At 36.8% G+C, this 24,254-nt stretch overlaps 1 protein-coding gene across 9 annotated transcripts in view; it reads right to left on the reverse strand.

Moving 5' to 3' along the window:
• l1camb (L1 cell adhesion molecule, paralog b) overlaps window positions 1-20,992 on the reverse strand; it is an 86,861-nt gene extending 65,869 nt beyond the window's left edge. For 5 of the 9 annotated variants that reach the window (XM_017715593.2, XM_017715594.2, XM_017715592.2 and 2 more), the window contains exon 1: window positions 8,082-8,229. The gene's annotated coding sequence lies outside the window, so the exon portion shown is untranslated. Of the gene's footprint in view, window positions 1-8,081; window positions 8,230-14,135; window positions 14,283-14,882; window positions 14,921-20,883 lie in introns of those variants that run through there. The other 4 variants (XM_017715587.2, XM_017715588.2, XM_037541548.1 and 1 more) reach the window with 3 other exon arrangements.
• Window positions 20,993-24,254: the final 3,262 nt, after the last annotated feature.

Below are 24,254 nucleotides of genomic sequence, written 5' to 3' on the forward strand. Positions count from 1 at the left end.
TGAGCCAAAAACAGTAGCAGCCCATCAATAATCTCACACATTAATAAACACATCTTTCATCAGGAAAAACACAGCTTAGCTCAACTCTAATAAAGCCATATTGCAGTGAGGCACTAATCAAAGTCAATAATTTAATCCATCCTATTTACATGTTAGCTGCGAGGCATAGCATTTGTAAATCATTACTGCAATACTACCCTTTTGCAAAATCGATATTAAAGAATGCAAATAAGTCCTCTAACCAATCACAGTGTTTTTGACCAATGCAAGTCAACAAAGTCTGGTTTTCTCCCTAATCTTCTCTAATTAGTAACGCCTTACAGCCTGCAGTCTCCAGTTCACTTGGAATTGCATAATACATCAAAAGCTTGTTTGTGTTTGTACTGTGATCAGATTTGCCTCTTGCACAACTTCCTATAACAAGGGAACAACAAAACACACTGAATGCCCTAATTACGCCTGAACAATCTACAGTATAGTAAGAATGGGATGTTTAATGAAATTGTAAATGAAAATATAGCTGTAAAATTAAAACCTGCAAGTTTAACAGATAAAGGTGGAATAAAATATATTTTAGTATTGAGAGGCAATATCTTTGAACATTCCTTAACTGTGTTCACACGTAATTTCACTCCAGTGTGTACTTGTACATAGATGGAATGACAACAGAAGCCTCTTGATGTGACTTGACTAAATGTCTAGTAGCCAGTGAGGACCCTGACAGTTGACCCTTACGCTCACCTGATCGCGTTGTTGCTGTCGCTCAGAGCTGCTGCTTAAATGTCAGCCTCCATCGACTGGCCTGTGAGAGACGCCAGGTTTACGCAACTAAATCTAATCTACTGACTTCTGCTGTTCTGAAATACCAAGGTTTCAGTGATGAAGCACCACAGTCGCCACAGCTTATACTCGTCATTTCTAAACCGGGAGGGGATTATTGTGTCTCCAAGGTTTGTTTTCTATCTTTAAAGATTCTTTACTTGATGGGGCGTGTGCGTCAGTCAGTTAAGATATAAACTGCTCTGGGATCTTGGAAGGAAAAACTAAACAGAAACAAAAACAAACAATCTGACACATAGTCAGCCACACTTCTAATGTCCTTTATCAGACTTAATATTTGTAGCTTAGAAACAGATGGACGTGGTAGCCAGTTTCAAGTTTATTATGGATTGTGGTCTGTTTTATAGTTAATTTACATTTATTCTGCTAATTTTGCATTTTACCTACAGAGAGTTTTTGGTTTTTGTTTAAATAAAATTAATCTCAAACACACACACACACACACACACACACACACACACACAAACAAACAGATAAATTTTCTAAGCCACTTATCCTTCTGGGTCTCACAGGGTGAGCTGGAACCTATCCCAGCGGTCATAAGAAACTCATAATATATATATATATATATATATATATATATATATATATATATATATTATGAGTTTCTTATAATATATATATATATATATATATATATATATATATGGGTTTCTTATAATATATATATATATATATATATATGAGTTTATAATATATATATATATATATATATATATATATATAATGAGTTTCCTTTCTAGAGATACAGACTCAGTTTATTTGGAAAGTACACTATAGCACCTATTAATTATCTACAATTGTTTAAACTGGTGAAACTCAGCTGATTCTCAACAGCATTAGTTAGGATTAGGATTTGGACCATGGTAAGGGTTAGGTTTGGGTTTGTGGTTAAAGTAAGGGGTAGGCCAGGTTTAGGGTTAGGACAAAATTAAGGTCAATTTAATAGATTAACCCCTTAATCTCAGGCTTATTACATACACTAAAGCTTCAGGGGACTTCAATGCAAACTGGTTGAGCTATTCTTAGGTCAAAAAACTTTGGGTCTGCCCTGGCCCTTTAAGGAGATAGCAGTTGAATGTAAATTAAAGCTAAGGACATGCACAGCATGTAAACTGTAGGCCTACTATCCAAATGAAATGTTTCTCTATTAAAAATGTACCATTAACTATGGTTTTGACAACTACATAAATGTATCGGCCTTTAACACAGGTTAGCATAATTTATCACAGAACATGTTTTCATGTTAGTCTTAAACACAAGCTTGCCAGAACATATTTCCCAACACTAAACAAAACAATCCTATATTACTTCCACTACAAGCTGAGGTATATGCAATAATTTGGCAAAAAAATCTAAATCACATTTTTTTCAACCTTAGCATTTTATAAAATTGACCTAAGACAACCTGAGAAAATTCTGGCAAAAATCTAATTTACACACTCAGCCAAGACATGTTTGATGTTTGAAGTTAGCTATTTAGTTTTACAATGAAGCTAAGAGGTTACGAGCTACAAGCTTCATAGCTAAAAACATTAGTAGCCTTCTTGAAACCAGAGGTATGTGAGGACTTAAGTCCATGTTTATAGATAACAGTGTGTCGTACAGCAGCATAAACAGCATAATCAAGTCTACTAGAGATCATGGAATAGATCCACATGGTTTACCATGCAGTGTTAGCAATGTGCAAACTGGTGGAGAATAAAATGATATTACTTGTTCACTATATTAGCTTTGCAGCTACCATGTCCCATTGCAACATCAGGAGATTGTGAGTTTGAATCCTAGGAATTCCACAGCTGTCCATATCCAGAAGCCCAAGATGAAAACATGCCAGATTTTACTGCGTGATAGAAGGAAAGCCAGCTAGTGGGGAACTGAGTTAAAAATAATGCAGTTTTGTTTTTCTAACTGAAATGCAGACCTGGAAACCAGTAGCTGGAAGAATTTTTGACTCAACTAAGAAGTTTGAGTTGGGTGAACTCTGGTGTCCTCAAGTTGAGTCAACTCAAGAAAAGCCATGTAATCCGTTATTGTAGCATCATTTTATGTTGGGAAAACATCTCTTTTTCTACAGTGAGGAAGCACACATCACACATCAAACGTCTTCAGTGATTGCCTAGAGTTGTTCTAAGGAAGATATTGTCTAAATTTGAAGTGAATTTGAAGTGAACGTTATGAAACTTTTAAGTCCTACAGGCTTGTAAACACATCACTTAAATGTAAATAAATGTCTGTGCGTCAGCCAGTTAAAATCCATAAACACACCAGATGCCATTGAATTTTGTTTTCTAATCAGTTACAGTGTCACGCTTTCAGCAATGCTGAAGGTTTAAATCTATAAAACCGTGGCTTCACATTCAGTTTCTTAATTTAGTGCACAACAGCATCATCCAGTGTGCGTAATGAGATTACTTCTGTCAGTGTGTTCACTAGCAACACTGCTAATTCCCTCTTATTAAGCAACTAATTGACACGCCATAGCTTTCAATCATACATGTCCTTCTTTCAGGAAGCACAAATTAGGTAAATGCAAACAAATCTTTCCTGCATATTTCCACTCAGTATGTGTATTCACATTCCACACACACTCAGCACATCAATGCGAATGTATTTTCTTCTTACTTTTCCTTCGTGGACTAATAATAATAATAATAATAATATATTTTTGATGATATCGGGATGATATCGGTATCAGCAAACATTTGCTTAAAAAGACAAATATCTGACCGTTTAAATCTGTTTAGATTTGGCTATTACATATCAATCCTGATGACATATTTACTGAACTCTAAAAGTTTTTAGAGTTTAAAAGTTAAAATGTTTTAGGTACTGAAATGTCTGCATTTTAATAATGTTACAACCCTACAGAAATAAATAAATAACCAATAAATAAACAATGTTTTATAAATATTTGTGTATCCACTTCGGCAGATATGTACAACAGACGTGAAAAATGTCAGCCCACAATTCTCATACCGATGCCTTCCTTTCTATAACTCACAAGTCCAAGAACTCATCACATGTCTTTCCAAAAAAAGAGAACAACACAGCAAACAAAACACATACTCACATCAATGCTGTTCTAAGGAGGCAGAGTTTGTGATGATTTACCACTGGAGCACGGCAATTAATTCAGAGTTGCTATAAGGGTGTGACCCCAATAACCTCAATTCCCTTCCCCCTGAGGGGCTGATTTTACACCAGCTTCCTGCTCAAATGCAGTTCAGTTCAGAGATAAGACAAGAGATAAGAGAGAAAAGACCAATAATAAAGTCTGGCTGGATCACCATCAGCTTCAAAATATTAGTTGAAACCTACTAGATACTGAAGAACAACGCTTTTGTCTTTGCTTATAAACAACAACATAAAAGCCAACAGCTAAAGGGTTAAAAACACTCAGGAAATGGTACAAAGCAAGGTTAATATACTAGCAGTACAGCTACTACTAATAAAAAGCCTGTACCTGAAAGCAAGTATTACAAAATTCACCCAATACATGACCACTCCTGCTGAGCCTCATACATTTCCAAAGTCAAGAAGAACGAGACTCTGCTTTATAACTATTGAAATAAAAGTGGATGTTGATGATTACTGTAACTTTTGTGAAACTGCACATACATTAGCAGTAAAAAGTTTGTAATCACTGTTTTCAATAATATAAAATAAACTACATTGCGGATAAATGCATTAAGTGATTCTGATATGATGCTGTGAACATTATGAATGATGAATAGAGCTGTAGATGATTCTAAGATCTAAATTTGCATAACTTTTTTTTTAAGAAAATAATTTCATGTAGTATGTCAACTGTGTTAAAGTTTCTAAATATAACACTTCCTCACCAGTTCATACAGTTCAGAAATAAAGACTAAGCTGGAAAACCATCTAGTATTTGTGATGTCACATAAACAAAGCCATTTAAATATATCTGACTATTTAACCTACAGACGTTTAGTTCTGTGCTTTGATAGAGAAGTTATAAAGTGTCTCTTAAGCTGGGCTGCACACACAATACAGTACAGCAAATCAGAACAGTGCTCATTTACACATATCCCTCTAAAAGGCACAGTAACAACATAGTCCTTTAAACTTTAAGGGCTAAAGAAAAATACATACATACGTACATACATATATATATACACTTTTGAGTTGTTTGATGCAAAAACATTCTCAAATACTGAATAGGACACTATGTGCGATTTCCATTCATTTCAGAAATATTATGAAAGAGAGAAAATAAGAATTCCCCTCATACTTCAGTATAAAGGCCTCATTCTGTCAGCAGGAAAAAAAAGAGAGCAATTCAGAATTAGACGATTGTAAGGACATGGACAAAGGTTGAGAAGAAGTATGAGAAAGAAGCAGAAAGGGAGGAAAGGAAAAAATGTCATAAAAATATTTTACCCAAAACTGATCTGATGATGTGATAAAACAGTGAAGATGAGATACTGAGAGTGGAAGCAAAACAGAAAGCACAAACCGACGTCAGAGAAGAAAAGAAGAAAAAAAGTACTACGCTTTTAAATGTTAATGGAATGTACTGACTAAATAAGCCAACATGGCTAAGAATGAATGGAGGGCAATGCATCATTTGCACCATGCTAACTGCTGTCCATTTGTTTTCATTCAGCATAATCTATTTTGACTGAACTATACCTTTTAATACTCTGTCTCCTGAATCTTCCTGCAGCATCTCTTCATGGGTTATGGCTTAATGTAAGTGGAAATGCTGTCAAAACTACTAAAGAACCTGCGGACCTTTACAGATGACTGATGGGATTCTACGCTCCTTTACAAACTTGTTGGTGTTGTTCGGCATTTTTATTCATGTGTACAGCAGGTATATAGAATCTGTGCACCTACATGAGCCACTTTTATTCTGTTTTTCAGTCCATTCACTCCTTAAGTTCTGTTAACTGCTCCTTTGAACAGAACAGATTTGGTATTTTAAATTCATGCATTAAAATTGCTTTTGTAATTCAGACACTGCATCTCTTTCTGATACTGAGTAACAAAAGACATTAGACATTATCATTAATAAGTAATGCAGAAAACTTTAATACAGTTTTGCGTAGTATCGATTTTTCTGTGTTAATATTATATCCTGTATGGATTATATAACCACCTGATGTATAAAAGATGAGAACAATATAGATTTGTATGTGAGTGGTAGAGAAAGTGCCTAAAATGAACTTTAACCTCAATCTAACCTAAAATAACCTCAAGGAAACAATCAAGTGTGTTTCCTGACTATATTAACACATAACAGCTGATACTGCAGACATTAAAGGCCACCTATGTTATCATAAATAAGTCTGAGATAGCTTTTGCACATCTTTATTTTTGAGAATAGATCTTATCTCCTGCTAAAGTTTGCTCCTCTGAGTGAAAATAAGTTAACACGCCCTGCACAGAGAACACGCTTCTGCATATTTTAATGCACAAATACAATATGCCTATCAAATGGTGCCAATAATGGAACACAACTTTGGCACATATAGTACACAGTTATGGCATGTTTTCCATTTTAGTTTTTGTAATATAACGTCAATATACTGCTCGAATGTGTACATAATTTCCATGCCAATATATCACATCAACCAAGTTATTGTTCTTAAACCAAGTAAATTCAATGCATTTCTTTTTGTCAAGAACAATGAAATGCATTCACCAAGTAGGGCTGAGCAATATGACGACATTTATTGTTATCAAGACTAATTTAGGTCACAATACAGGGTTCCTACTCTTTTTAGGAAATCATTTTCCCTGGACAATCTACATAATTTATACAAAATGCCATTGTTGCTCATGAAAGGTGATAAAATGAAGCACAACTGCTGACACCCTGATCAAAGTATACACCTGTAATAAAACAATATAAATCCCTAGCAATCACCTGCTAACTGACATACTGACACACACACTCATACAAACCAACGATTGACCAAATATTAATGAATAACAAGTCATGCTAAGTAATCGCTGCAAGTAGCCTCACTTAATAGGCATTGCAATGCAGGGCTCATGTATCTTTCAATATGCAACACTAGCATAGAGCATTCCTGCAATTGGAAACATATGCTAAAGTATGCAAACACAGACGTTTAATGACCTAAGTGTACACTTTCCCAGAAATTTACCAACATTTCCAGGACATTTGACCAATTTTTTAATATTCCAGGCGCTTTCTACAACTGGAAAATTACTCTATTAAACTTCCAGGTTTTCCAGGGTATTTTGCTCTGTATCATTTACCCCTCAACCCAAAAAGAAAGTCCAGAATAATTCAGGATAATTAACTACATATACCTCATCCTGCAGGAATACGACACTGTTTACAGCATGATGTTAGAGAATATCAGCATGTACGAAAGGATAAAAATAAAAGATTTAGTGTGTATTGTGTTGCCTTAGACTGATGTAGTGTGATCCAACCTTTATCAAGGGTTATCGCCCATTCTGCTGAACATGTATTTCCCAGCGAAAAGAAGAGCCTTCGTCCATATGAAAAAGCCTACCATGTGTCCCCCTCCCCCAACAACTTTCTACTTTTTAATCTATACAGTTTACACACAATCACTATTTTCCTTCTACATATACTTACACTGCAGGACATCACGCTATATAAATATGTGATTTATGTATAATTCACCTTTATGGAGGGCCAAGCCTACGCCTCTCTCTCTCTCTCTCTTTCTCTCTCTCTCTCCCTCCCTCTCAAACATGTACACATGCTCTCTCGCCCAAGAACAAGTTAGATGGAGTGTGTATCACCCTGCTGTTCTAACATACAAGAGCTAATCAAAAAAATAAATGCTGAATTTCTCAATATGTCTGTCTTTAGTGATCATTTTTGCCATCTCCCTCCTGATCATATTTTATTTATAGCAAAAAAGCTCTTCCTGCCTGTGTATCACATTATTAACTATTAATAGCCATACAATAATCTGTATTATTAAATATTAACAGCCATACAATCCACATTATTGAACATAAATGCAGATGAAATTCAGTCCACCCCTGTATACACTTCCACATACACAATATTCTTTTTCGGTGCGCCAAGCCTACGCCTCACACACACACACACACATGCACGCACACGCACACGCGCACACACACACACACACACACACCGAAGGTGTGTTTTCTTGGATACTTAGCACTAGCTTCACTCATAAACACGTTAACAGATGTGGTTTAACAGTCTCTAATGTTTTAATCAGAACAGGCCTTACCTTTATAGGTGTATTGTCCTTTCTTCTAGTGAGACACACCTTTCTCTCTCTCTCTCTCTCTACTGCTCCCACCATCCAATGGGTAGACTGCACCTTCTGCTATGATGCTGCAGTGATGGAAAAAACACACCCTCTCTCTCTATTTCTCTCTCTCTCTTCAGCATCCCCCTCTCTCTCCTCCCTTCCCTCCTTTCCATTTTCTGATTCGCTTCTGACTAGAAATGACATCACCTCCCACTCTCTCTCTCTCTCTCTCTCTCTCTCTCTCTCTCTTTTGTAGCAGCCTGCCCCTCCCTTCTCTGTCTGCTGGCGAGCTCCAGCCGTTCTCTTTGATGATTTTTTTCCCTCTCATGGAGATGTTTTTTTTTTCAATGAAGAATAAATACATACTATAGAATCTATTTTATACTGTTAACATTACAATCCATTCCTAAGCTACTGCATCTGTACCAACAACAACATAACATCCATCCAATATTTTCCATGGAAATATAAAATCATATATGCTTTCAGTATGTAAAGCAAAACAGAACGTATAAATATCATGCATTTTAATAAATTTTGAACACATATAGTATATACCTTTTATATCACTTACTAAAACAGAACTAAATAGCATTTTAAACCTATTCATTTTCTATGCTATGATTACTGCCATACCAGCTTGGAATCAGCACAATGCACACTGGGACCAAAACCAATGTGCATTCTCTTCATCCATTAAGGAGCTTCTATATCATTCTAGCATTCACTAGAGTAAAATAGAATTGGTGCATCAATTATTTGTCATTATTGCTGTCAAACCAGATCAGAATAATCACCTCCAAATCAACACAATGTTCATTTCAACCAAAAACTACAGCAACTTCCTGCATCTGTCCATTAACCCACATGAAGATTAAATGTATTGTTATATGTATATATTTCAACATATATGATGAATTAGGGCCAGGCAAATTGTATTTTTTAAATATTTTAAAAAGATACTTATTCTTTATCATGATAAATTGTGTCACAATGTGTTTTACAGCATATCATGGATATCAAAAGGTACTTTAAGGTACATTAATCATGTCTACCTGAATTTGGAGCAGTGCAATATGTGCAACTTTGAATAAAAATCATTGTAATAAAGTTTGGATAACAATTTTAAATGGGGCACTACTATTTTTTTCATCAGTTCCAGCTTATTACAATGCATGACGAGTTTTGACGTGAATCATTTAATATACAGCGCATATCATAAAATATGTTAAAGTACAGTGAAATGCTTTTGCTATTGTGTCCAACCTGAAATCGAATACACAATAATACATTTTATAATATATGGCAAATACATCATGAAGCCAGAAACATTCTGTTACTTTTCATTATTATATCATAAATCATCTCCAACAGAACCCACACTTTGACCGAGACAAAAACAAATTGGGTGGAATATTTTAAGTACCACTCTGAAAGCACAGACTACAGATAAAACTGAATGGATTACTTTTCATTATTACTGCCACATCAGGTCAGTATAAATCTCCAAATCAACACAATCCACAGCTGGACCAAAAACAATGTGGGCTCACTTCTTTATAATGGAGCCTATGTAACATACTGCAATCAGTGACGACCATTATAACTGGATCGGTTACTGTTCATTACTACAGTCACATCAGGTCAGGATAAATAACTACTAAACCAACACACTGCTACAGTAAAGGCGTCAGCCCCACCACACCCGCCCCACCCCCTCCCTCTTTCACGTACTTCTTTTCCAACTCAGACAGATGGACTGTGCTCAGGGGGTGATCCCCACTGACTCTGTTATTCTAGTCCAGTTGGTGGATTAAAAATGAACAGAAAGACCAGTGCAGAGGTCATAACCCTCTATTAGCCACTCGACAGAAGAGTGGCTGGATGCTTTAAACACTTTTATTGCACCTGCATTTGCGTAAACAACATCTCTAGTATAAAGGATGTCACGACTCGCATATTGACCCTCCTTTACCTAACACCACACCATTGATCCATCTGTCATGTATGTCTTCTGTTTTAACTCATTAAAACAATAAAAGGCCATTGGAGTGTGAAGTATACTCTGTTCAAATGTTTGGTTGTTTATGAAGATATATTGGAGACATTTGCATTTCAGCTAATTTTGATATTGAATATGGGTCATAAGGGTCAATTAATCAATAATCCATTCAATTTAGGGAAGGAAAAAATAAAACAAACAAAAAAACCCTTAAGTACGGCTGTAGGTTTACTTTTCAGGTGACAGCGCTTGTGTATGGAGTTAATTTTGTAAAGTTAGTAACCAAATTAATGAAATCCACAAGCAAAAAGTTCTGTATAAAAAGTGAAAAATGAAAGTTAAATAAAATGTACTTTTTCAAAAAGATAACTGCTAGGCCTGTCATAATTATGACATAATTGTCTAATTACATAATCTTCACTCAGTGGTCACAATTATATAAATTGACTGCAATCATTTTCACAATCATTAGATTCCCCCACTGTATTATGCTGCAATAAGCAAAATGCAAAATGAAAGAAAGCAACGTTCTACATTCTAACTTTGTGGCGTAACATATTTTTAAGGAAGCGCAAGTAATGTTTGTTTATTAGTTAGCTATGCAGCTAAATCTAATGTTTGAACATGTATGCTAGATAATGAGTGTATTTTTTTTTTTGCTCATATTTTAACACTCAATTAAAATTGTAGCATTGCTTGACTGTAAACCTGACTCTCTGTGTTGTGGTAGTTAACATAACATAACCAAGACACAAGATGGATAACCAACCACTTTGGCCACTTTAGGCTTGTCCTTTAACAGTTAAGCCAAGTCAAAGTTCATTAGTTTCATATAATGAATAAAAAAGACATGGTTACACTCGCAATTTTGGTTGTTTCTATGCGTAAACCAGCAACATCACGACTGGAATCTATAGTATCCGTACAGCTGCATGACATGCGTGCATGTGAAGGGAAGTTGGATTCTGCAGGGGAGTCGGAATTTGGCCACAATCAAAAGCCAGTCCGAGATTTAGGCTTATATTATAATGTATTATATGTATCACATTGTCACATCTGTGTATCATTACACCTCTAGGTGATAATGTATACAATGTTCACTTGGTAATCACCAAAACCAAGACAACCCACAAAAGCAGAATCCAAACCAGCACCAAAACTCTGAAAAAAGGCTCACCAATTTGCAAATGCCCTACAGTCAAATAAAAAACAGACTCTAGACAGTTATAAACTAAAATATTGGATAGTTAAAGTCAGACATTCCTCTATGGGGTACAGAGCCTGCACCTCCCACAAGCACAAGTACCTAATCTGAGAACAGCGAAACTGTCAGTGGGCACAGCTCTCAGACACTGGCTGGTTGCCGTGGAAACAATCCTATTGACCACACCCGGGTTCATGGTGTCCTTGTAACAAAGGACAGCTCATGGCAGGATGTCAGCCTGAGTCATCTTTGAGTAAAGCTATAGTGTGAAGAAAGAGCGAATAGTTCCTTCTTGCCTCAAATTTAGTTTTGTGCTGAATAAACATCACACTCTTCTGTGCCTGGGACAAAACCCAAACAAAAAACAGACAGGCTTTATTGTAAAGTACATGCACACACAATATAAATACTGTCTGTTTGTTTCTTTATTCAAGCAATAAACAAAGATACCATAAGGAAGGACCTGCAGTGACCTCACGTTCAAGAGGCTTGACATTCAATTCCTGCCACTGACCTTGAAGAAAATGTCATCTTTACATGACAATGGGCCATAAAGGGTAATATTTTCCATATAAAAACACGGAAATGTCAAAAATCAACTGTAAATCCCCTTAAAATTAATTTTGCTATTTTTTTTCTGTTTTTTACCTTCCAGCATAAACTAACTACATTTTCAAAGTCTATCAGCATTAGTAGGGTTTCCATTAATATGTTATATAAAATTTGAAGCAAATTTCCAAAAAAAAAACTAGTAAATAAGGAAAGTTAGTAATTGCTTCCATCACTACAGTATGCATATGCATAATTTCTGAAGCTGATGCACGTGGTGTTCATCACAGTAGGATATAATCTTTTCTCAGATCTTAGTAGAGCAGTTTTACAGCCCTCTTTCAGCTGTAGCTCTAACAGTTCAGAGATGCTGGGTGGAGCAGACAGCGGCCCATATAATGAGGCTGAAGTTGCTGTTTCATTTCACCGTCACCAAATGAACACCTACGAACACCAGTCTAGACGTAACATTGATGGCTGGGTCTCAATCTGCAAACAATCCTACAAGAAGTTTAAAATAGTAACAGCACCACTGGCGATGTGCTGATTTGACCTAATATTTAGTCCTGTAAATGAGGTTTAAGACGCAGCCACTAATTTTTACCTGTAACTGCTTTTGTTAGCTTCAGAAGGAGCAGAACCATGAATTTTGCTCCTGGTGTGTCATCGCATTCCAGTCACCATTTTTCAAACTTCTCCTTCATTAATAAACCAACTTTTTTATGTCATACAAGTGCAAAAATATTTTTGTAATAGTTTATTGTTTTTTTTTTTCAAAATTCTTTCTTTCACCAGATTTTTTGAAGCACATTTTCAAAAATTTACAGAAAAGTGTTACGTTATTAAGAACTGAATTTTAATTTCTATTTTATTTAACCTTTATTTAACCAGGCAAGTCATTAAGAACCACTTCTTATTAAAAAGTTATTTACAATGTTGTTTACAATGGTAGTTTGGTATGACAAAATAACATTCATAATTCATAAAATACATAAAAATGCTCAGTAATTCCCAACCCTAGTCCTGGTTCTCCTCCTGTTTTTAATAGTCCTGTATCTTTTAATGCTTTCCCTGCTCTAACACAATCGATCATTAAAAAGACCTGCCTGAGCTGAAGCGCTGAAATGTGCAGGAGAGAAGGGTCTCCAGTACCATGATTGGAAACCACTGGCCTCAATCTATCCTATCCATAATTATGGGCTTTCCTTCCACCTCTTTTGCAGACCTTGAATGAGGTGGAAAAGTTGGTTTCATCAACAAAGGAGAAATGTGTGTTTAAATACACACCCTAATATGATGATTCACATGGCCATGTAAAAGGCATTCTCCAGGTTCTTAAATCGGATTGAGACCGTTAGTGGATTTTTAAAAATCTGATAAAAAGACCTGTTCACTAATCGAAGTTTTGGTGCATGTAAGCCCCCACTCTGATTTCTTTCATCTTTCTTAACAGTGTGCAAACTGAGAGCTGACCTGGAAACACCAAGCAACGTTTAACACAGCACCCACAGAATGGCAAAAAAACAATTTGGAGAGAAGCTGAAATGTACAGAGCCCCGCTGCTGACATCCTGTATAAATGAAAATAATGCGTGGCTATGCCTTATTAACGTGTGAGAACAAGATTCTAATGCATGGCTATGACTTAGCAAGGCATGGGAATGAAATCCTAATGTGTGATCTCGTTCCCATGCCTTACTAAGTCGTGGCCAAGTATTATTTTTATTTATACAGCATGTCACCAGCGGGGCTCTGTAGAAATGAACGGTATGCTTGACAAAATGAAGAATTTGAATATTTTTCATCTTCTAAATGATATATATTCATATTGGCCAGTAAAGTGACTCTTTAAAAGGAAAAAAGCTTTAAAAAGAAAAGCTGTGACATGAACTTACTGGAGGGTTGCAAAGCAGAAATCTGATTATACTGCCTCATGCATACCTGGAGTTTTTTCAATCCCCAAGTGCATGTAAATGCTTTGAACGAATTACTGATCAAATCTGATTTTCTGCAGTTATTGGATTATTAAGTGCATGCAAACGCAATCAGTGATGAAAAAAAGATTGAAAAAGCAGTGACACAGAGGTCAAGAAAGTCGCTTGTTTGGTACTACATTCTCTCACAACTGATGATGGTGTTTGCAGAGCTTTGATTTGGGGAGTGCCATCAGTTCTCATTAAATGCCTGCTTTGCCCTACGGTTAGGGCATCAGTCATAAAACCGCTGTACACAAAGCTAATAAAGGTCTAGATGCTTCTACTGAATACGCCACATACCTTGAGTTGCACTTTTGTCAGAGACCAAGATGGCTCTTGTCTTGTCCCATAGTCGTAAAAGTCTTAAGTGATCTTCAGAAATTGTGTAACATGAGACACCATTTCAGCTGCCTGCACCGCAACAGCTCTGTGGTTCAGTGCAGCATCCTCAGTAAAAAACAAAAAAAAAGATAATTCACAACTTATTCCAAATCATACATGCCTTACTTCAGTACTCAATTAAAGCACCAGGACACCTAAATCTGTGTTTTCTTTCTTGCAGGCACACCAGCAAACATGTATTACGTATAACCTTTGAATAATGTTCCAATGACCAACAAATGATTGACGTGTCACCTTATTTTATATTTATATATATATATTTTATACACTATATATTTTTATTTTAATCATTTGTTATACTGCTGATTTGTTTCTTTATTAAATCACCAAGTTGTGTCATATAACTTAGCTAGGTTATAATCACTGGGTTACCTTAGGAGCTCCATAATATTCATAAACAATGATTCAAAATACTCAAACTGTCAGGTATTTTCCCACATTTTTTCCCAGCTTCCTCATCTCCTGTGCAGAATTGAATTAGCCTGGCACATAGTTTGAAAAGGGACTTGACAAATCTGGGCTACAACAGCAGAAAGGACAACTGTAAAAGATTAGAATTAGTAATCACTGTTTGGGTGATCTGGGATTAGCATCTGTCCCGTCCGCTGCTAAAACAGACCTGATGATTTACAGAGCTGCACTTACCCCTCATTCTCGCTATTACACCTCTCTGCCTCAAACACCTAAAGAAAAATAACAGTAAACGTTATCGTCGACGTTAAACCGCCTTAGCTATAATGAAGCAACGATAGGACGCCTGGTTAGCCTTAGCGTTAGCTCTTCTGACTGACTAAACTGACAGTTAAGATTCGGTTAATTTTTTAAATGTGAACGAGTGGCTGCGCGCGCGGGCTGAAGCTATGCTTTAGTGATTGCGTTGTCGATTCCAAAAGAGTCGATTCTTTGACTCCAGCACGGGAGTCAAGGCCGACTCTTGGCCAGTGACTCTGAGAAACGACTCTTTGACTCTTTGACCTAGTGCTTCGGCTGAGAGGTCATTTGGACTGAAGCCTCTGAGGTCGAGCAGCGAGAGTTCGCTTACCAATATGACCAGATCATCACACGCTGTTCAGCCGCTGGTTTCTCATAATTATGACTTATGCTATGTTATAGCATCTCATTATGACTAAGCATCATGTCTTAGAGTCTCAAAATTACACTTAATATATCATGACTAAGACTTACTATGTCATAATATCTCATAAATATAATCATCACTACCCTCTGTTTCACTATTGCAATAATTATTAAAAGGGGAGTGCCACCACGTTTTTAAAATTTCTACATAAATAAATGGTGGAGATGTAAACAGAGTCATTCAGAGTGGTTTCATATGAAATGCTCTGTTGTAGAGAAACTTACTGAGTCAGAATTGTTCACAGTAGTGGTAATAGAAACCACACAGAAAGCAGAGTTTAATGTTATTGCGTAAAATGGTTATGAATATGCTCCCTGATGTTGTAGGGTGGGTGTAGGAGGGTGAAGAAGTACATGCAGGGCTTGGTAAGGCAAAATTGTCCTCACTTGAAACTGCAGGGTTTTGAGCAGGCTTTTACATGTATAATATATAAATTCATACTTTTTAAAATATTAATTTACTGTTATGAAATAAGACATATACAGTTGCTGTCATGCAAAAAAAAACACTTTTCTCTTTGTCATTTTTACATTATTTGCAAATAATAAAACAAAAAAACAAAACAGTTACACTTTGCGTTCTGTTATAATTTCAGTGTTGAAACAGGCCATTAGAAATGGTTCAAAATGAATTGCATAAGGCCTACTTTCACTTCCATTATTAGTTAAGAATGCTCTTTTCTCTTCCTGTAAAGTTACTATTTTGGAGATCACTGGTGACAGAGATTTATTTACAACCCCAATTCCAAAAAAGCTGGGACATTGTGTTAAATGTAAATAAAAACAGAATGCAATGATCTGAAAATCTCATAGAGCAGTATTTTATTCACAGTAGAACATAGAACACATATCAGATGTTGAAAATGAGACATTTTATCATTTCATGAAAAACATTAACTCATTTACAGCTTGATGGCAGCAACGCATCTCAAAAAAGTCAATACTGGATGCTGGTGGTCTTTGGGCCCTCAGACGGCACTGCATTGAACAGGATTCTAAACTGGAAAAAACTGCAAGGGCTCAGGAACAGGAATCACTGTCTGTGAACACAGTTCATTCTGGAATCCATCTTCTCTTGGCCAAAGCTCATTTTAGCTGGACTGAGGCAAAATGAAAAAAGTGTACTGTGGTCAGATGAATCAAAATTTGAAATTCTTTTTGGAAATCACGGACGCCGTACGCTGTAAACTTAAGAGGAGAGGGGTCGTCCAGATTATCAGCACAGTTTAAAAGCCTCTGATGGTATGGGGTTGCATTAGTGCCCATAGTGTGGACAGTTTACACATCTGGAAAGGCTCCATCAATGCTGAACAGTATACAGAGATTTTAGAACAACATATGGTCCCATTCAGACAACGTCTCTTTCAGGTAAGGCATTGTATATTTCAGGAAGATATTGCTAGACCACATTTTGCATCCATCACGGCTTCGCAGAAGAAGAGCCCGGGTCCAGACGCATCGTTTGACGCATCATGAAATGAAAAATCCGGCAAAGAAGACCCAGCACTGTTGAGCTAGAATCCTACATCAGACAAGAATGGGACACCACTCCTCTCCCAAAACTCTATCAATTGGTTTCCTCACTTCCCAGACGTTTACAGACTGCTGCTAAAAGAAGAGGAGATGCTACACAATGGTAGACACGGCCCTGTCCCAACTTTTTTTGAGATATGTTGCTGCTATCAAGTTCTAAATGAGTTACTATTTTCATAAAATGATAAAATGTCTCACTCTTAACATCTGATATGTGTTCTATGTTCTATTATGAATAAAATATGGGTGTATGAGATTTGCAAATCATTGCATTTTGTTTTTATTTACATTTATCCTTTCTGTTCTGTAAAAATAGACACTTAAAGGGTTTGTTTTTGTGATGTTACCAACACATTCACATATACCAGCCTATGATAATTTAGCCCCACCTATTCCCACTGAAGTTATAAGGAGTGTTTCAGCCTGGACTCCCTTAGAATGAGGTGCAACACGGTAGCCAATTAGAACACAGCTCATTTACATTTGTCAGTCTTAGGGCACTTTTAGGCCTGCCCTGTTTGGTGCGGACCACTCAGCGTTTTTCTTTAGTGTGGTCTTCTTTGAGCAGGTGTAAACACTCCACCCATAACCGAAGCATGGTCTGCTAAAAGCACATTTTTACACTGGTGTGCACGTGTAATTCATGCACTTTATGCTACACAATGTGAAAACTGAATCAAATGAAAAAAAGTCACAAAAAACTAAACTAAGTGTGAAAACAGCCTTAAAGGGAAACTTCTCCTATTTTATCTAGGGAATAGCATATAAGCAGAGTCATTCAGAGTGGTTTGGTGTGAAATGCTCCATTCTAAAGAAACTTATCAAGTCAGAATTGGTTACCCTGGTGGTGATAGAACCCGGCCGTCCACTAAAATTATTACATGAAATGGTTATGAATGCACTACCTGATATCTGGGACATTGATTTATGGTAGTTTTGTGATAAAGTTTTGGCCTAAAATATATTATTTTATAAAATTTTATTTTAACCTAATTATGGTGGAGGAATATATGAAGTAAAATAGTCCCCAAATATACAGAGATATTATGTTGTAACTGCATACAGTGATTTATTTATTTATTTGTTTCTTTATTTATATGCATAATCTGCCCCCCTTTGGTAACTTCTCTGAAACAACTGAGCTCGGTATCATTTCATAAAACTCTAAAGATAATCAGCCAAAGTTGTAAATCTAAATTTAAAACATTGCGTTTAATATTTGTACCCTGCTAGACTGTACATAGCTCAGACAAACCACACCAATGGAAATTTCCTCACCCTTCACATACTCTGTGTGTACTTACATTCAACCTAGTTTCATAAAACCTAGAAAGTTATTGATCACAAATAAAATAAAATTCAAGAAAACATTTAACATAACTGGCAGACTTATCGGTGCAGTAATATTACATTAAATTGGTTTAATTCTGCGCAGATGGGCTGCTATAAAGTACTTCAGTCTTTTTCTTCTGATCTGTATCCTGCAATCCTCTTTCTCAGAAACATATGCTGATTTTTCTTGAATTGAGTTTCCAAGCTCTTCCCAGACTGACATGGCATTATCTACATGTCCGCCTCTGTCTCTTCACTCCCCCTTCTCCCCACCCCCTCCGCTTTTACCAGAATAATTCACTTACCATAAGAGGAGAAGGACAGAGCAATCAATATCTACAAAGATCACCAGCTTAAACGGCTCAGAGCAAACTGGAACCCCCACCCACTCTTCAATTATTCTTTTCGTAGACCCACAGATGGATAGACAGAAGGACAGACAGGCATGCAGGTAGATAGATAGATAGATAGATAGATAGATAGATAGATAGATAGATAGATAGATAGATAGATAGATAGACAGACATTTGTTAAGCTAAATGATCATTAAATGTAATTTGAAATAAATATAGCAAAATAAAAAGTAATCAAAAGTAAGCTACATGTTTTTGTAGTTATCTAGGTAGGTAGCTAGCTGCTCTCCACTGCATTTATCTAGAACACACAGCGTGCAGGCAAGCGAGCTATCTGTTCAGAGCAGAGAGAAGCTTAGAGAAGCATTTTTCTTCATGCCAGAGGAAGATGTGAATAAAGGCAGAAATGCCTCCCCACAAAAACAGTGTATGTTGTTTTTTGGATGCTGGTATGATGGTCAACCAGCATGACTGTGCTGGGTGACTAGCTAAACCAGCACCAGATCAGCACTTGACCAGCATGAACCAGCATAAACCAGCTTAGACTAGCATGCAATGCTGTTTTTTTATCAGGGAGCTGATAAACATAGTTTACATAGCTGAGCAACATAGTAATGAGATAGGGGAAAATTTGGGTAATTAGATTTTTGGTCAAACATGAGAATAATTTTAGGATATCTGCCCATAATTCTGTGAAAAAAACATGAAATACGTGAAACCAGTCAACTATTAGCATTGCATGTATAACAGCATACCATCAGCGGCTACTAGCTTCCATTGTAAGCAATATTTGCATGTTTGCTCAAGCTATTTTTAATAAAGCTCATGCACCTCACAGAGCTTGCTCAGTAATATATTCTGTAATTGCCACTGGACAATTTAATTTGGACCTCATCGATAATCTTTGTTGGGATTCAAAGAAGGCAGGAGCATGTAAACCCAAGAATATTAGTGAACTGGAGGCCAATGCCCATGAGGAATGGGATAAGATTTCTCAGGAAAGTTGGTGTCTGGCTATGCATCATGTCTGCAGCAAGTTGTAAAAGCAAAAGGGTGCTCTACTAACTACTAAAGATGCTTGTCATGAAGGGTTTAAATAATTCTGAGTCTGCACTAGTCATTAAAAGTGGCATTTTGTGTTGAATTTGGACAAAAAACTTTGTTATATTTGTTGTATTGAGCTATTAAATTGTTCTTGTTTGTATTGGTTTATTGCAATCAGCTGTACATTTTGCTAATAGACCTAATTTGGAATGGGAGTTGAAAAATTACAACTATTTTATATATAATAGGCATGTAAAAAACACATTCTCCAATTTGTAGGCCACTATTAACACTTTCTTTACAGGCTTACAGTTTGTGTTTTATTATTATACCAAGAAAGGTTCCACCAAAAAAGGTTCTTCAACTGTTACAATCTTGACATCATAACAACAACTGAACACTTTTTTGGTGCTAAATGCATTACATTTCCAAAACGGTTCTACAGAAACATAAACAACACATTTTTCATTCATTTCACATTTTTTAAAATTTCTGAATAATTAAACTGTTAAGATGTAACAGTTGAGTAGTTTGGTTTGAAATGCTACAATCTGCAAAGTCAGAATTGTAGATGCACACTCCTTGCCTGCGAAAGGGATGTTAAATGTTTTTTATTGTTGCTATGGAGAGAAGACTTATTGCTAGAAGTGATCTTTCCATTCCCCAGTCTTGGTATGTGCCTTTATGCTGGTGTAAATAAAAAAGCACTTCTCATAGCAGAAGCCACACAGGTGTCTGAAGTGGGATAGGGCAGGCAAGAAGTGGAACAGCGCTTCAATGAACTTACAGGCAGACAGCGAAGCAAAAGAAGAGCTGGCAAAAGAGAAGGTGGTGAAAATATAACTGGTGATGCTCTGTGTTTCAAAAAGTGGCTCTAGGGTCATGGTATGCAGGGCAAATAGATGTGAAATGCTATTGTCGCCGTTGTTAGTTTAAATCTATTTTAATTGCATCTACATATTATTTGTGTTATTTTGTGTTGGGTTAGTTAGTGTGTTAGGAAGTGACCTTGCCACTGTTTCCCCTGCATTAATATCTTCCTGCTGATGTAAGTAAAATAGCATTTCTTGTGGCAGAAATGATGGTCTTTCCCACATATCCTTCTACACCGATGGCACAGTAATGTGAAATTCCCCTTAAATGTCATGATTTTAACCTAATAAATGTTTATAATTACTTAATAGCTTGCAGCTTTACCCAACCAATGCCATACCAAACATAATTATTATAAGCCAAAACCATCTTACCTTTAACGACAGCTTCTTACAGAACACCTGTCTGTCTAGCTTGCTTGGTGTCTCTGAAGACGTGTTACATTCCCTCCTTCTGCAGCTGTGTTCTGGTTGTTATGATTGTGAAATATTTTGTTTGCTGCTCTTTGGCTGGACACTCCTCCATTTATTCACTTGCAGTAAGAATGACTCAGCAGACGGGAAAGATTTAAAGGCCATGCTGATGTACACAACACAGAAGGATGAAGAGTGAACAATCGAGCAGTTCATAAAGCTCAATGAATCATGAATGTGACTATATTAGACAACAGTACAATAATGTGACATTCTAAGAAGAATGTACTGTGAAACCAAAGGATTTTAAGAATGAATCTATGCTTTCAGGCAGAGTTTGTTGGCTGAGTTGCAAAGTTTGTGTTCTGCATAAAGTCCTATATATATTCATCATCTACTGAAGAGAATATGGGTCTGATTTTTTATACATGTAATTTAAAATGGTTCCTAAATGTGTCTACTCTTAGGTTCTGGAAGTGTTTGTGTACACATACATGTACATATTAATGAGGATACCAGCTCTGAGTCTTCTCTATAATACTTAATGAGGCTGGAGAACACATAGCAAGAGACATGAGACTATTCTCCCATATAGATCCTTCAGTTTCTGAGGTCTAAGCTTGTGGAATCTCCTCTGTAGCTCATTCCACAGGTTTTTGGGGTTTAGGTCAGAGGACTGGCATGGCCATGGCGGATCCTTAATGTGGATCACTGTCCTACTTGAATACTCAATCCTATACATACATATATATAATCCTCTGCTGCTGTACTCTATATTTAGTACAAATATTTTGCACATTTGTTTTTATTTACAAAAGTATTATTAAAGTGTGTTTCAGACAATAAAACAGGTTGTTGCCTGGCTGCTAACTCACTCCCCATAGCAGCAACAAAATGTTACTCATCTTCCTCATCTCCTCTTCTGTCTTCAGTGTGAGAAATGAAGAACAGTCACTCTTTACACCAAACTCTTGGGAAACTGTGAATTTTCAGATTTACAGATATTCTGCAGCATGTTGTAAAGAGGAATCTGGGCAGAGTTACAGTTTCTAGACTATGAAGGACCAACTGGGTGAACCAGTCTGCTACCCTGAGGCAGAGCAGTGATGCAGCTCTAGTTAAAATTACCAAAGATAGAAGGTGATTGTGGGTGAAGAAGCTAACGGACAGTATAATGTCAATGTAATTTTTATTTTCAGTGACCCCTACTAAATTTGGATTTTTAGACATGTATGGGGTCCAAGACGTTAATAAAGGCTTCCGCAGGACCATACATGTTTCACAACTTGGTTATTAGACTTGTTTGACTTAACACAGAACTGTGCAGACTGATCGCTGCCTTGCTTGGTACAGTGCATGCTGGTTATTTTTTTTCTCTCACTTTAACATGCTGACAGTGGATCAGAGAAGTGTAATAATCCTGTTTTTCTGCTTTCCTCTGTGTCTCTAATGTAGACCTCCTTGCAAGTTCGATGAAGGTGCAGATGAGCCAGATGTGCAGAGTGCTGAGGCAGCCTAATGCAATTGAGGTAATGCTGGTTTTAAGGACGCTGCAAGTCGTTCTTGCAGCTCTGATGACTGGAAATCCCCTGTGAACCAGGCTGTGTGGCCTGGCTTATGCCAGGAGAGACTTTGTAGATTTATACTAACATTATTTTCAGTGGTGGACCATAACAAAGCAAATGTAATTCTTTACTGTAAGCACTTTTTTGTGTATCTTTACTACTGAAGTATTTCCATTTTGAGCAAATTTTTACTTTCACTCATCTACATTTTAAAGTCAAATATCTTACTTTTTACTCCACTACATTATGTGAAATCTGTCATTCCTTTTGTCTTATCTGTGTATAAAAACATTTTCCAAAGTCAAAACGAAACACATTTTGTTTTGAGCTTATTTTGATCTATTGGACATACAGACCCAGTGCACACATACGGTTCTACAACAGCGTTTTAGGGCCACTGTTAATAAAAATTGTAGACTTCGAGAATAAAGTTGTAATACTTTGAGAATAAAGTCATAATAATTTGAGAAAACTAACTGTAGGGGGCTGCCATAATGCGTTGAGGTCTCGGTTGCTGAACTGGAGTCGGAGTTCCACTCACTTCTGTCTCCTTGTAGATCGATCATTTTGATTATCATTCTCACTGTCTGTGAAACTTCATGCCCTCTTTGAATGGTGCAGAGATGTAGCCCTCAACAGACGTGTAGATGACTGTGTCTGCGAGTCTCCTTCAACAAAACAGACAGTTTCATCTGAGTCCATTTGGCTCTTTATTCTAGATAAACAGAGTTTCCTGCTCAGCCGTTTCAGCTGTGTCTTACACTAATAACAGGCTGGTGCTGATGTGCAGGAGAGACAGGTAGACTGAGTATTTCTTTTGGGTGAAATCGATATGCACTCCACCAACTAAACACTCAACTTATTTGAACATACTCTCCTATGTTCCTCTTATATCCTCTTCTATGACATTGATATGGAGTTGTAGCTAAGAACTTCCACATTTCTGTGAAGCTTTCTACAAGATTTTGGAGTGTGTCTGTGGGAATATGCAAGGGCCTGGCTCAAACAATGTTCTAGTTCATCCTAGACTAAAGGTATTTGATGGGGTTGAGGTCAGGGCTCAAGTTCTTCCATGCCAAAACTCACCCAGTCATGCCTTTATGGACCTTACTTTGTGCACTGGGGCTCAGACATGCTGGAACAGAAAAAGGTCTTCCCCAAACTGTTCTCTCATAGTTGGAAGCAAAGAATTGCCCAAAACATCTTGGTCTGCTGAAGCATTAATATTTCCTTCATTGGAAACAATCCCATAGCATTATCCCTCCTCCACCAAACTTTACAGCTGGCACAATGCAGTCAGGCAGGTAACGTTATCCTGGAACTCAGGTAGAGGTGTTCCAATACTTTTGTCCATATGGTATATATATAGAGAGAAGCACTGTGTATATAATACCACTACAACTGCGCTACTGGCAAATAACTGTTCTGCCACACTATCACTCTTATTGCTCTAATTTCATTCGGACTGTACCGAAGCAACTCTCACTACCCTAATATCATTCGGAATTCCACTCTAGCTACTCTGTTGCCAGTATAATGCTCTAGCTGTCCTAATCCCACTTAGACTGCTTACATGAACACATAGCCTGCAAATACTCTGCCACTCTGACTGTCTTAATGCCCTGATGGCTGTAATGATACAACTGACTGCCACTATCAGAGCCCTAATGCCACTCTGATAAGCAAAACTTGAGTGAGTCAAATTGACGTTGTACTGGTGTTTTTGCTGTTGTAGACCAGCGTGTTAGGAATGCCAATGATGACAAT

Source organism: Pygocentrus nattereri, chromosome 9 (genome assembly GCF_015220715.1).
Source record: "Pygocentrus nattereri isolate fPygNat1 chromosome 9, fPygNat1.pri, whole genome shotgun sequence".
NCBI lineage: Eukaryota > Metazoa > Chordata > Actinopteri > Characiformes > Serrasalmidae > Pygocentrus > Pygocentrus nattereri.